Raw genomic sequence first — 11,387 nt, 5'->3', positions numbered from 1 at the left:
ACTACCTCAATAGGCTGCCCTGAACATAAGGAGTAGGGAAAAGTTCAGATGTCCTAAACATGGGCATCTGCTGTTGGCCAAAGGAAGTCCCCACTAAGCTCAAAGATGATGCCTCCAGATACTGCCCTCTCTCTGAACCGCTGCATTACAGCTTGCAGTTACCTGCACAGATCTTGGACCACCTCTGACACTTCAGATGTCACCAGGTGTTTGAGTCTGAACAGCTCACTCCTTGCCTCCATCCCCAGCAATTACCATGGGAGCTGAGACAAGAGGCTCCCAAGAACCAGGTTCCTATTTTGTGTCCACCTGACCAGAAGCAAGAGGAATCCCACCTCCTGTGGGTTTGTGCAGCCGTAGGTGAGAGCTGAGTGCCCTTCCAGCCCCAGGACTACAAACAAAGGATGAGAAGCTTCAATTGACTCAGCTGAATCCCTTCCCTCAGCAGGGCTAAAGGAGCTCTGTCACTGTCCAGGTTTCCTGTCCCATACCAGAAGTAAGGAACGGTGATTCTCATGCCCAATTCTCTCTCTGATAGGAGAAATGACTCTGCTGGAAAGAAGTATCTCTCCAGAGGTGGGAGAGGGACCACAAGTTATTACTTCAGTCTCTTTCACAGCAGGTTCCCTGGAGCCCCAGGGACACCTGGAGGGAGCCCAGAGGGGCAGAGAAAGCGGTGCCTTGGGCTGGGCCTCTGCTGCTGAGCTGGGCTGGGCTCCTGGGATGGAGGGAGCTGCTGGCAAGTGGGCAGCCCTGCAGAGAGACAGCTCTGCCTGGGAGCAGCTCCTCTGCGAAGGGCAGCAGGGCTGAGGGCACTGCCTGCAGGCACCGAGGGGTGAGGAGATAAGTAACAGAGATGTTAAAGGCAGTCTGGCATGGGAGGACAGGTGAGAGCTCACTGTGGAAGAGATCTTCACAGCCCTTGACACGGTAAGTCCCTGGCTGCAGGGCAATACAGACGGGTTCCTGGAAGTGTCTCCGAGACCTGGCACATGCCACAGAGGACAGGACCTGTCAGGATGGCTCTCCTGGTTTTTCTGGTGTGGAGGAGAAGGACATGCTCCGGAGCAGGGCTTTCCTGCTGCACCATCAGAGGGACAGGGCATCTCGACTCTCCTGGAGATGGCTGCAGGGGTGTGAAGCCAGTCCTGCAGGCAGGGGTGTCCAGGGCTGTTCTGGGCAGTGTCCCTTGTGCCCCAGGGGGCTGTGTGCCAGGGCAGGGACTCTGCTGCCTGCCAGGGTCAGTGTCCAGCCTGCCTGGGTTGCTCCCCCTGGGACTGTGGGAAGCTGTGAGTGGAAGGAGCAAGCCCCAGCAGGGCAGGGCAGGGTGCTGCATGGGTCGGGGTCGCTCGCAGCTCCAGATCATGCCAGGACATTTCCAAGGGGACTTCTCAAGAGGAAGGGCAAGGTGTGGTTACATGAAAGGGAACGAGTTTGTGCTTTGAGTTTTCTCCTCATGTTTGGCTGGGTGGGCATTAGGAGATGGGAATTTTTTTCTCCACTCTGGAGAAGGCACTGAGACCCCAGTTCTCATTAGAACTTTTCTCAGCTGCTCCTTAGGTTCTGCACACACAGAGCTGTGTCTGGGGAGTGCCCTACTGCCAGGAGGTGCCTGCAGGGCAGAGCTGAGCACACAGTGGGTGGGATGGGCTCTGTGAGCACTGACAGGGAGGAGACATGGGGATGAGGAAACAGCTGCTGGCAGGGGGAGCTCCAGGCAGCGGAGGCATGGGCAGGGAGTGAGAGGGAGCTTCTACCAGAAATGCCATGGGAGGGGGGATTCAGCATCTCCCTGCCATTCCCTGCAGTGCCGACACCTTCCCCAGAGCAATGCCTGGTCTCCTCTCCCACCCAGCAGATACTCCCACCCTTAATGTCACAGGGACTTGATCATGAGCTTCCTTCCCAGCAGCCCAACCACAGAAGAGGAGAAACCCTCAAGTGTCTGACTGTGTCTCCCTGTCCTGACTCCCTTGGCAGGAGTACTTTGGCATTTTCCCCTCTTGTCCCTGCTGCCCTTGTCCTTCCCCTTGCAATCACTGGTGTGTCAGGTGAGGATTAAGGTGCAGCTCAGACAGCGATGCTGCATGTTGTCTCGTGCAGATGGATCCATGGAGGAAGAGCATCCACGTCTCCTCCTAATATTGGGGCCCTGGGCAGTGCAGTGTATGGGGCTGGGAGGGAGCTTACCCTTCCTCCAGGACACCCCATCTTTATGACATTCAGCTGCTTCCCTGGATCTTGGGGGTGGGTCCTGCTCAGCTGCAGGCTGCCCTCCAGAAGGGCACATCTCTCTGATGGCCTCTCTGTGTTATCTAGCAGCCCTGTGGAGAAGACACCTCGATGCTAAGGGTATGGAAATGCTGCTGAACCGTGTATGCAGGCAGCTGTAACGAGCCCTGTGTGTCCCTGGCTGGGAGGGGAGCGCTGGGATCCTCCTCATGTGCAATGAGACAGGATGAAGGGTCTGGAGATCTGCACCTGGAAAGGAGATTTCTCTGCTCTCAGCAGTGTCTCGTTTCTTCTCAGGGAATGTATGAGTGTGATCACCCTCCAGTTGAAAGAGGTGCCAGCACAGAGCAGCTGAGACCAGGACTGATGGACAGACTGGTTCTCCTCATCCTGCACTAAGGGACAGTCCCTTTTGCCACTCTGGACCCACAAGGTTTCGCTTGGAGTGCTGCAGAAACTTCAAGGATTTCTGCCTTGAAAAGACTCCTCGAGTGTGGTGAGAAAACAATAACAAAATGAACAAAACAAAATCCCCACAGTGGTGCTCTGCAGTGGGGTAAATTGGATGGGACAATGCTGGAAAGCTTTCTCATATCACAAGTGGCTTCAATCTGAGATCACCCTGTGTTCCTATTTACCTCTGTCTGTATGGCAGGACTGACTCCTGCAGAGCCCCCTGCTCCCAGTGGCACCCTGAGCCAGCACCAGGCCAAGCTATGGCAAGGGACCTGCTGAAGGTCTTTCTGAAATGGGAGAGGCAGGTGGGGACAGGGCAGAAGTGTTTCTATGAAAGTGAATTGGTTGTTCTCAGAAAAGTCTACTGTAACTTGTCACTGTCTTTTCTTCCCATGACAGTGCTCCATTCCCAGATGAACGAAATGTCCAACGGCAGCTCCATCACCCACTTCCTCCTCCTGGCATTCACAGACACACGGGAGCTGCAGCTCTTGCACTGCTGGCTCTTCCTGGCCATCTACCTGGCTGCCTTCCTGGGCAACGGACTCATCATCACAGTCATAGCCTTTGACCACCGCCTCTACACCCCCATGTACTTCTTCCTCCTCAACCTCTCCCTCCTCGGCCTGGGCTCCATCTCCACCACTGTCCCCAAAGCCGTGGCCAATTCCCTGTGGGACACCAGGGACATCTCCTACCAGGGATGTGCTGCCCAGCTCTTTCTGTTTGCCTTCTTGATGTCAGCAGAGTTTTATCTGCTCACTGTCATGGCCTACGACCGCTATGTGGCCACCTGCAAACCCCTGCACTACGGGACCCTCCTGGGCAGCAGAGCTTGTCTCAGAATGGCAGCAGCTGCCTGGGGCAGTGGGTTTCTCACAGCTGTGCTGAACACGGCCAATACATTGACAATCCCCCTCTGCCAAGACAATGCTGTGGACCAGTTCTTCTGTGAAATCCCCCACATCCTCAAGCTCTCCTGCTCGCAATCCTACCTCAGGGATTTTGCGATACTTGTGGTTAGTGTCTGTTTAGTGTTGGGATGTTTTGTTTTCATCATGCTATCCTATGTGCAGATCTTCAGGGCTGTGCTGAGGATCCCCTCTGAGCAGGGAAGTCTCAAAGCCTTTTCGATGTGCCTCCCTCACCTGGCCATGGTGTCCCTCTTTATCAGCACTATCATGGTTGCCTGCCTGAAGCCCCCTTCCATCTCCTCCCCATCCCTGGATCTGGTGGTGGCAGTTCTGTACTCGGTGGTTCCTCCAGCAGTGAACCCCCTCATCTACAGCATGAGGAACCGGGAGCTCAAGGATTCCATTAAGAAAATGTTTTCATGGAGGTTTGTCAATATTGATAAACTTTCCTTCACTCTCCAGAAATGAAATCGAGTGTATTCCAAAGCAGGCCTCTTCTTTGTTTATTGATTTATCCTTTTTTATTGTTAGCAATGCCTGTTCTGCTATTTATGCTTGTTATGTTCCTACATAATCATTTGCATTCATCGTACTCTCCTGAGTAATAAACTCATCTCTTTCTGTCACTGAAACCTGTATAAATGTGTCAGAGCTGCCTCTCTCATAGCATCTCTGTAATAAAATGACATTTCTCCCCGATGCAGTTCCTGAAGATTTGGCTGTTCTTCCAAAGCTGATGTGAACAAGAGGCCTGGGAATTTCACCTCAAAAGGGCCTGAGTTAAAAGCTCACTGTCATCTTGGTAGCTGTTAGAGAACAAGGGTTGGATTTAGGACACATCCCTTGCTCTGTATTGATAGTGGAGATGGTGAATGGTCACTGAGATGCTGTCATACCATGCTGTCCCAATGCATGACAGGGCAGAGGACATCCTCCAGGAGAGGAATCTGGAGCTGCCTAGAGAGCCCACGACATGTGCATGGACCACGTGTGCCTGGGGTGGTCACTGACTGGAGCCCCACAAAGTGAGAGATCACCCGAGGTGGAGTCAACCAGAGGGAAAGCACTAAATCCAGGTATCTGCAAGGAAACACAGATGGACACAGCCAACCCTACACAGACCAACTCCAACAGGCCACAGCGCCTTGACAGCCACCACACCACCAGCAGCACTTACACAACCATGAGCAACACAACTGGCCCCATCCCGTCCCCCCTCTCAGGCTGATCTGGTGTGAAGGTTGCACGAGTGGTCTGTGCATTCCCAGCAGAACTTACCCGCAGGTTCACACCCCCCCGCAGTCCCTCCAGTGTGGGCTTGGGCTTAGATCTGCCCAGACTCACAGATATTACCCAGGTTGTAGTTCCAGCCCTGGGTCTCTCCAGATCCTGGGGTCCTCCTCCTCCTTGCTAGCCCCACTTGACCAGCAAAGCATGTACATACATTCACGCCCAAACACATGTACACACACACCAGTGAGCCCAAGAAAGGTAAAAGTGAGACAACTCATGCGCTGACATAAAGATAGTTTAATAGGTAAAGCAAAAGCCGCACACACAAGCAAAGCAAAATGAGGAATTCACTCACTGCTTCCCACCAGCAGGCAGATATTTAGCCATTTAAAGGAAAGCAGGGCTTCATCACTCCTAACAGTTACTTGGGAACACAAATGCCATCACTGCAAACATCCCCACTTCCTCCTCCTCCCCACAGCTTTTATTGCTCAGCGTGATGTCCTATGGTCTGGAATATCCTTTTGGTTAGTTGGGGTCAGCTGTCCCAGCTGTGTCCCCTTCCAGCTTCTTGTGCACCCCCAGCCTACTCTCTAGCAGGGCAACATGAGAAGCAGAAAACGCCTTGGTGCTGTGCAAGGACTGCTCAGCAATGACTAAAGCATCGGTGTGTTATTAACACTCTCTTCATCACAAATCTAAACCGCAGCACCATACAAACTACTATGAAGATAACTCTACCCCAACTCAAACCAGTATAATAAGCAGGACAGACCACGGTGATCAGGCACAGGGTTTGGCCAGACCACCACTGACCAGCCACCTCCCCATGGGCACCTGGCCCCAACAATCCTCCTCCTCCCTACTCTTCCACAGGCTGCTTCTTCCATGATCCACCTTGATTCCTGCTGCTCTCTGCCCAAGTCTCCTCTCCAATTCATAACCCTCAGCAATTTCTTTTTCCCCAATGGCCTCAGGTTTTCTCCGTTTGTACCCAAATTTGATAGTTTGGATACCATTGCCTAGGTCCTCTGGGACTTCAATGGCAGCACTGATGGCTTCCCCAGGCACTGATGACCTTGCAAGACTTGACTGCCAGGAAGGTCCCCAGTGCTCCCCTCTGTGCAGTTTGGCCACTTCTCCCATCTGCAGCCACCTGCGTGACCCAGCCGGGACACACAGTGCTGCCCATACTTCTGGTCCCTTCTCACGCTGTTCTCTGTCACATCCCGCAATTTCTCATGCCGCGTCCCATAGGTTCCCTTGTCATGTACAGGTGCCTTCACCCCAGGGCAGGGCCTGACTAGGGGCCCAGTCATCTGCCTGCAGCCTTCCCCATGTGGTGTCCTTGATGTCCTCATGACACCTGCCTGCTCCTGGCCAATCACATTGCTGTCATGAGGTGACCTCACAAGCAACAGCCCAAGCATGTTGGCTTTGCCTGCCTCTACCCCTTTCCACTGCCTGAGCAGCCATCTGTGTCATGTTGGGGTTTGTGATGCGCTTGATGATGTCACAGTATCTGCCTGCCTGCCGCAAGTCAGTCCGGTTACTGCAAGAGAAATGGCATCACAATCCACCCCCCAGCCATGTCATCTTCACCTTCCTCTGCATCTCCCCTCTCCCAGGCTCTCAGCACCGCTGCAGGGGTTTTCCGACAACCCAGGCGACATCCCTGGGCCTGCCCCAGCACCTGGCCAATTGGGTTGTTCCCAAAGAAGTGACTTCAGAAGCCACCTGCCAGCTACGATGCCTCTCCTTGCCTCATCCTCTTCTGGCAACAGGAGTGACCTCCCAGCCAGCCTCCCAGAACCCTTCCCCTTTACCTGCCTCTCCTCTCCCCTCCCCAGCGCTGTCATTTCTGCTGGGCAGGCAGCAGCGTGCTCCTCCCCAGGGACTGCAGAGCCCTGCTGGGACAGCTGGAGTGGTGGGAGGGCAGCCACGGATGGCAAGGGCTCCTCAGGAAGGCAGGTAGGTGGGTGAGGAGGTGAAGGTGAGCTCTGTGCAATGGGGAGGCTGGCGTGCACAGAGCCTGGCCTTGGAGGAAGCCTCATGGTCACAGGTCCTCAATTCCGTGGCAAGTTCATCCACTCCACGATCTGCTGGGAGGGCAACAGGGCTGGGCACAAGCAACCCAGGAGATTCTGGGAAGGTGTGGAAGACAACATTTTGACACAGACACTCGATGAGCTCACTGAGGCTGGTCTCTTCTTACTGACAGACAAGGTGGATCTGGCCGGGGCTGGGAAGCATGAGGGCAGCCATGGCTGCAATGACCATGGGATGGTGGAGAAGTAGGACAAGGAGCAGAATGACAGTGCAGGACTGCAGGAGAGCTGATTTCAGTTAGCTGAGGATCTGCTTGGACTGTCCTGGAGGACAAAGGGGCTGTGAGTCCCTCCTGGATCTTCAAGGACAACATCCTCAAAGCCCAGGAAGAAGCCAGTCTGATGCAGGGGGTCGAGCAGGGCCTGGCAAGAGGTCAGTGAGGATGAACAGGGACCCTCCTGACTTAGGAGGTCACACTCGTGAAGGAAGTGCAGGGAGGCTGGAGGGGGAACGGGCTGCCCAGGAGGCAGAGACCCCTGGCCTGTGGGTGCAGGGATGGAGCCAGCAAAGCCAAAGCTCAGTGGTGGCTGGAAATGGCCATGCGTGGGGAGGGCAGCCAGAAGGGCTTCTCTAAATGTGTTGTCAGCACAAGGAAGGCAGCTGAGGGAACCCTGGTCCCAGTGTCCAGTGGGGCAGGGGATGGAGAGACAAAGCCAGTACCAATAGTGTAATTCCTCAGAACAAAGCTTCTCCCTTGAGAGTGCTGGTAGGAAATGTATTTTGCTGAGTAACTGGACACACCTATACATTTTTCTATACGTTAGATTTACATTACATGGACAGAAGTATAGATTTTTCCATAGACTCACATAGAAAGACAGATAACACAGATTTGATGAGAATTGTGCAAATTTGGCCATCCAAACACAGAGTGTTTCACTGAAGCTTTGTACCCTGCTTTCCTCCATCAGGCACGAGTGGTCAACACCTCCGAGCGTGACTCACTCTGTGCCAAGAGTTAGAAGTGGCATGGACAGTCCAGGACAGGGAGTGTTTTGGGGCCCTGGGCTCTGTGCAAGCCACAAAAATTAATGCTGTAGGCCTCAGGATGATGGAAATGTTGAGACCATTATCAAAAAATGAAGCAACAAAGAAACAGAATGAAAGATGTAGAGTGAAGGAGATGTCCTATTGCAATTTTAAGCTTCAGACATTGTTGATGTTGTTCTCCTCCTTGCTTTGTTTTGTCTTGTTTTAATGTACTGATCTCTGGGGGATTTTGTGTACTGCCTTTGTTTGCAAAGGAAAGTGGTCCTAAAATTGGGGTGGGATGCAGTTACAGGGACACAGGCTCCAGCTGCAGCTTCCGAGTGTCTCCTCTGTGACACTGCCAGGCCCAGGCTCTGGGCATTTCAGAGACACTGGGTCCTCCAGAGGCAGCACTGGATACTTATGGTCAGGCAGCGGAGCGCTGCCTGACAACCTGAGAAATTTTTACACGCACTTAAAACTATGCGCATGACCTCATCAGCTGAAACACTTGAATACTTTTAATAAAAAGTCAGTGTTTTCCCATGAGATGAAACTGAGGGGTTTTCAGGATGTACATTAATCGCAAGAGGAGAACTGTTGACCTTCCACTATATTTGCATTGTCAGTACTTTCTCTCTTAGGCCGTGCATTTCATCTCCCTCATCTTTCACCTATTTCCACCTGTCCTAGCTAAACTGACCATGTCTGAAGTCACCTTTCCAGCAGCCTATCCACACATAACCACTTGCAATTGCTCTCTAGATTTCCCTTCCTTTTACTCTTGGATCAGTCAGATACCTCTCAACAATCCAGTAGCTGCTTTGAGCATCAGGCAGTTAAAAGCTTGCCTATCTTTCAGCAGTCTGTCTAATTCTGTCTTTAGCCAACACTTTAATTGTGTTTATTTTATAATTTTGGTTCTGTGTAAAACATTTCTTGCACGGTTATCCCTTGTGGAAGGTGAACCTCATTGGTGGCAGCTTGTACTTGGCATACAGTTGAGGAGTGTATTTTACTGTAATGGTGAATCTTATCAGTTTTAGTTTGTTTGTTCAAAAATCAGAAAAGTCCCTCTTTGCCTTTGTGCAGCCAGGTCTCTAAGGAAAGCAGGCGGGGGCTGCTGCAAAGGAGCTGTAACATCCAGCTGCAGACTGCAGAGGAGAAGTCTGCTGTAAGGGTATAGGTCCCAGTTGGCTGATGAGAGACATGAGGGGGCTGGGGAGGTGAGGAGCAAGTTGTCCATGCTGTGTCAGACCTCAAGGGACAGCTTCTCCTGCCAGTCCAGACCTCCTGAGGAGAGACCCTGCATCAATATCAATCAGAGAATGCTGTTATCGCCTCTTCTCTACACTGAAAAGTAATAAACTACACCCTTTAAAATAAAAATTAATTTTTATTGGAATTTCTTTTAAGTCTTTCTCCATAACTGCACTAGGAAAACCTCTCTAATAAACTGTACAAGAGTAGAGGAAAATTACAGGAAGAGATATAGCTTGTTAGGGCTTGCTTTATTTTAAAAAGCCCTGTGGTGTATTTGGTGTCAAGTCCTTGAACCTCAGGCACTGAGAGGAGATTGCACAAACCTCTCCAAGAGTCAGCATCAAAAGCAAAACCCAAAGTACCTTGAAGTATTCATAAGCCCCACTAAGGGCCATTACTGGTGAAGCCTCCCCAGGGACTCGTTAGAGCAGAGAATTGGAGGCCATGATTGCAGGCAGGCAAAGGGAATGTGCAGGCAGCTCAGATGCTGAGAAAACCCTGGCTTTGTTTTATGAAGCAGCAAGGCCAAGCGCTGACCCCCAGCCCCGGGGAAGGCAGGTCCTGTCCCTCACGCATTGCTCAGGGCTCTTCCTGGGGCAGTGGGATGTGGGGGGGTGATGCTGAGTGCAGGACAAGGCTATGACAGCTCCCAGCCTTACTGGGGGTGTGCAAGGAGGCAATGAGGACCCCCAGTGCCTTAGGACAACATGTCTTCTCATAGGCCTTGGTGACAGAGACGATTGCTATAGCCAGGGGGACAAAGCCTTGGGTTCTCTTGGCGACCTCCAGCCTTGCCAGCACTCTTTGCCATCTCCACCACAGCTTGTCCTATGCTGTCCCACAGCTGCTTCTTTTGCCCCACAGGCTGCAGACACCCATCTCGCTTCCTCACCTTGCTCTCACCCTGCCATTTCCATACATTCACCGACGGCTGTCCACCTTCACACTCTGTTCCTTCAAACACAAGGAGATGGACTGACCACATACTCCTTCTGGAGGACTTCATGTACCACAATGCTATTCTTTCAGTGACATTTCTTCTTTCATGTCCAGTCTCCACCATCCAAGCTGCACTGTGTGGCACTGTTTCTCTCTCCTGCTGTTTTTCACAACCATCCAGGAAGCAACCCTTCAAGCAGGCACCCCAACCCATCAGCCTTCTTGTGGGCTTTTTCCTGACCAGGCAGAAGTAACCTCACCGTGATCTTCCAAGGCTGTGAGCCTTTCTGCTTCTTGGATAGACATCACCAAGCTGCGTGCCTGCTGCTGTCCCATCCTGTACTCAGACAGAAGAGACAGGACAGCCAAAATAGAAGCCCCTTTCCTGGAGTGAGCCTAGGTCCTTCAGCAGAGGGGGTCTCACAGACAGTGTGCCAACCAGGTGCCTTCTGCTGGCCTGTCACAGACACCGGCAGAGGTGAGTTTAGAAGCACATATCCCAGCCACGAGTCAAGGGCTGACCTATCGGCTGTTTCAGAAAGAAGTGACCTCACAGTGCCTTTCCCAGACACATTCCTGCTGTTGGCCTCTCACCTCCAGAGGCAGAAGTGACCTCACAGCCCCCTTCACAGCCATTGGCTTCTAGTGGATTATGAGTTCCTGAGACACAAGTGACCACAGGATACTGTACCCAGCCATCACTCTCTTTGTGGCCCAGTATGTGAGCAGACAGAAGTAAGCTTGTTTCACCAAATTTATCTAATAGATTTCTGACCAATGGTTTGAGTGGAGAAACGTTCTTCAGAGGAACTGCTGTATTTATATTGGTGCATTTTATGCCTCTACTTCTGCCTCTCTGTTTTTCCTTCTTCTTCTGTCTCTTCTGTCTTCAAAAAGCTCTCCAAGGAAAACATTCATTGAATCCTAGAATAACTCTAGCTTGGAAAAGACCCCTGAACAGCACCTTGTCCAGCTATCCTGCTCAAGGCAGGGTGAACAAGATGAGGTTGCTCAAGGGCTCTGCCCAGTTTGGCATCATCCACAAAGGAGCTGAAAAGGCACTCCGGCACATTATCCAGGCAGTTAATGAAGACACTCAAGAGTGTTGGCCCCAGTGCTTGCACTGAGGGATGCTACTAGGAAGTGGCCACCAGCAGGACTCTACCACTGGTGACATATGGGCTGGATCCACCAGCCAGCTCCCCACCCACTACATCACCCACTTCTTCAATCCAGGTATCACCAATGTGGCCATAAAGAGACTATGGGAAA

Source organism: Platalea leucorodia, assembly GCF_965183815.1.
Source record: "Platalea leucorodia genome assembly, chromosome: 25".
NCBI lineage: Eukaryota > Metazoa > Chordata > Aves > Pelecaniformes > Threskiornithidae > Platalea > Platalea leucorodia.
Note: the sequence above shows the minus strand (reverse complement) of the source record.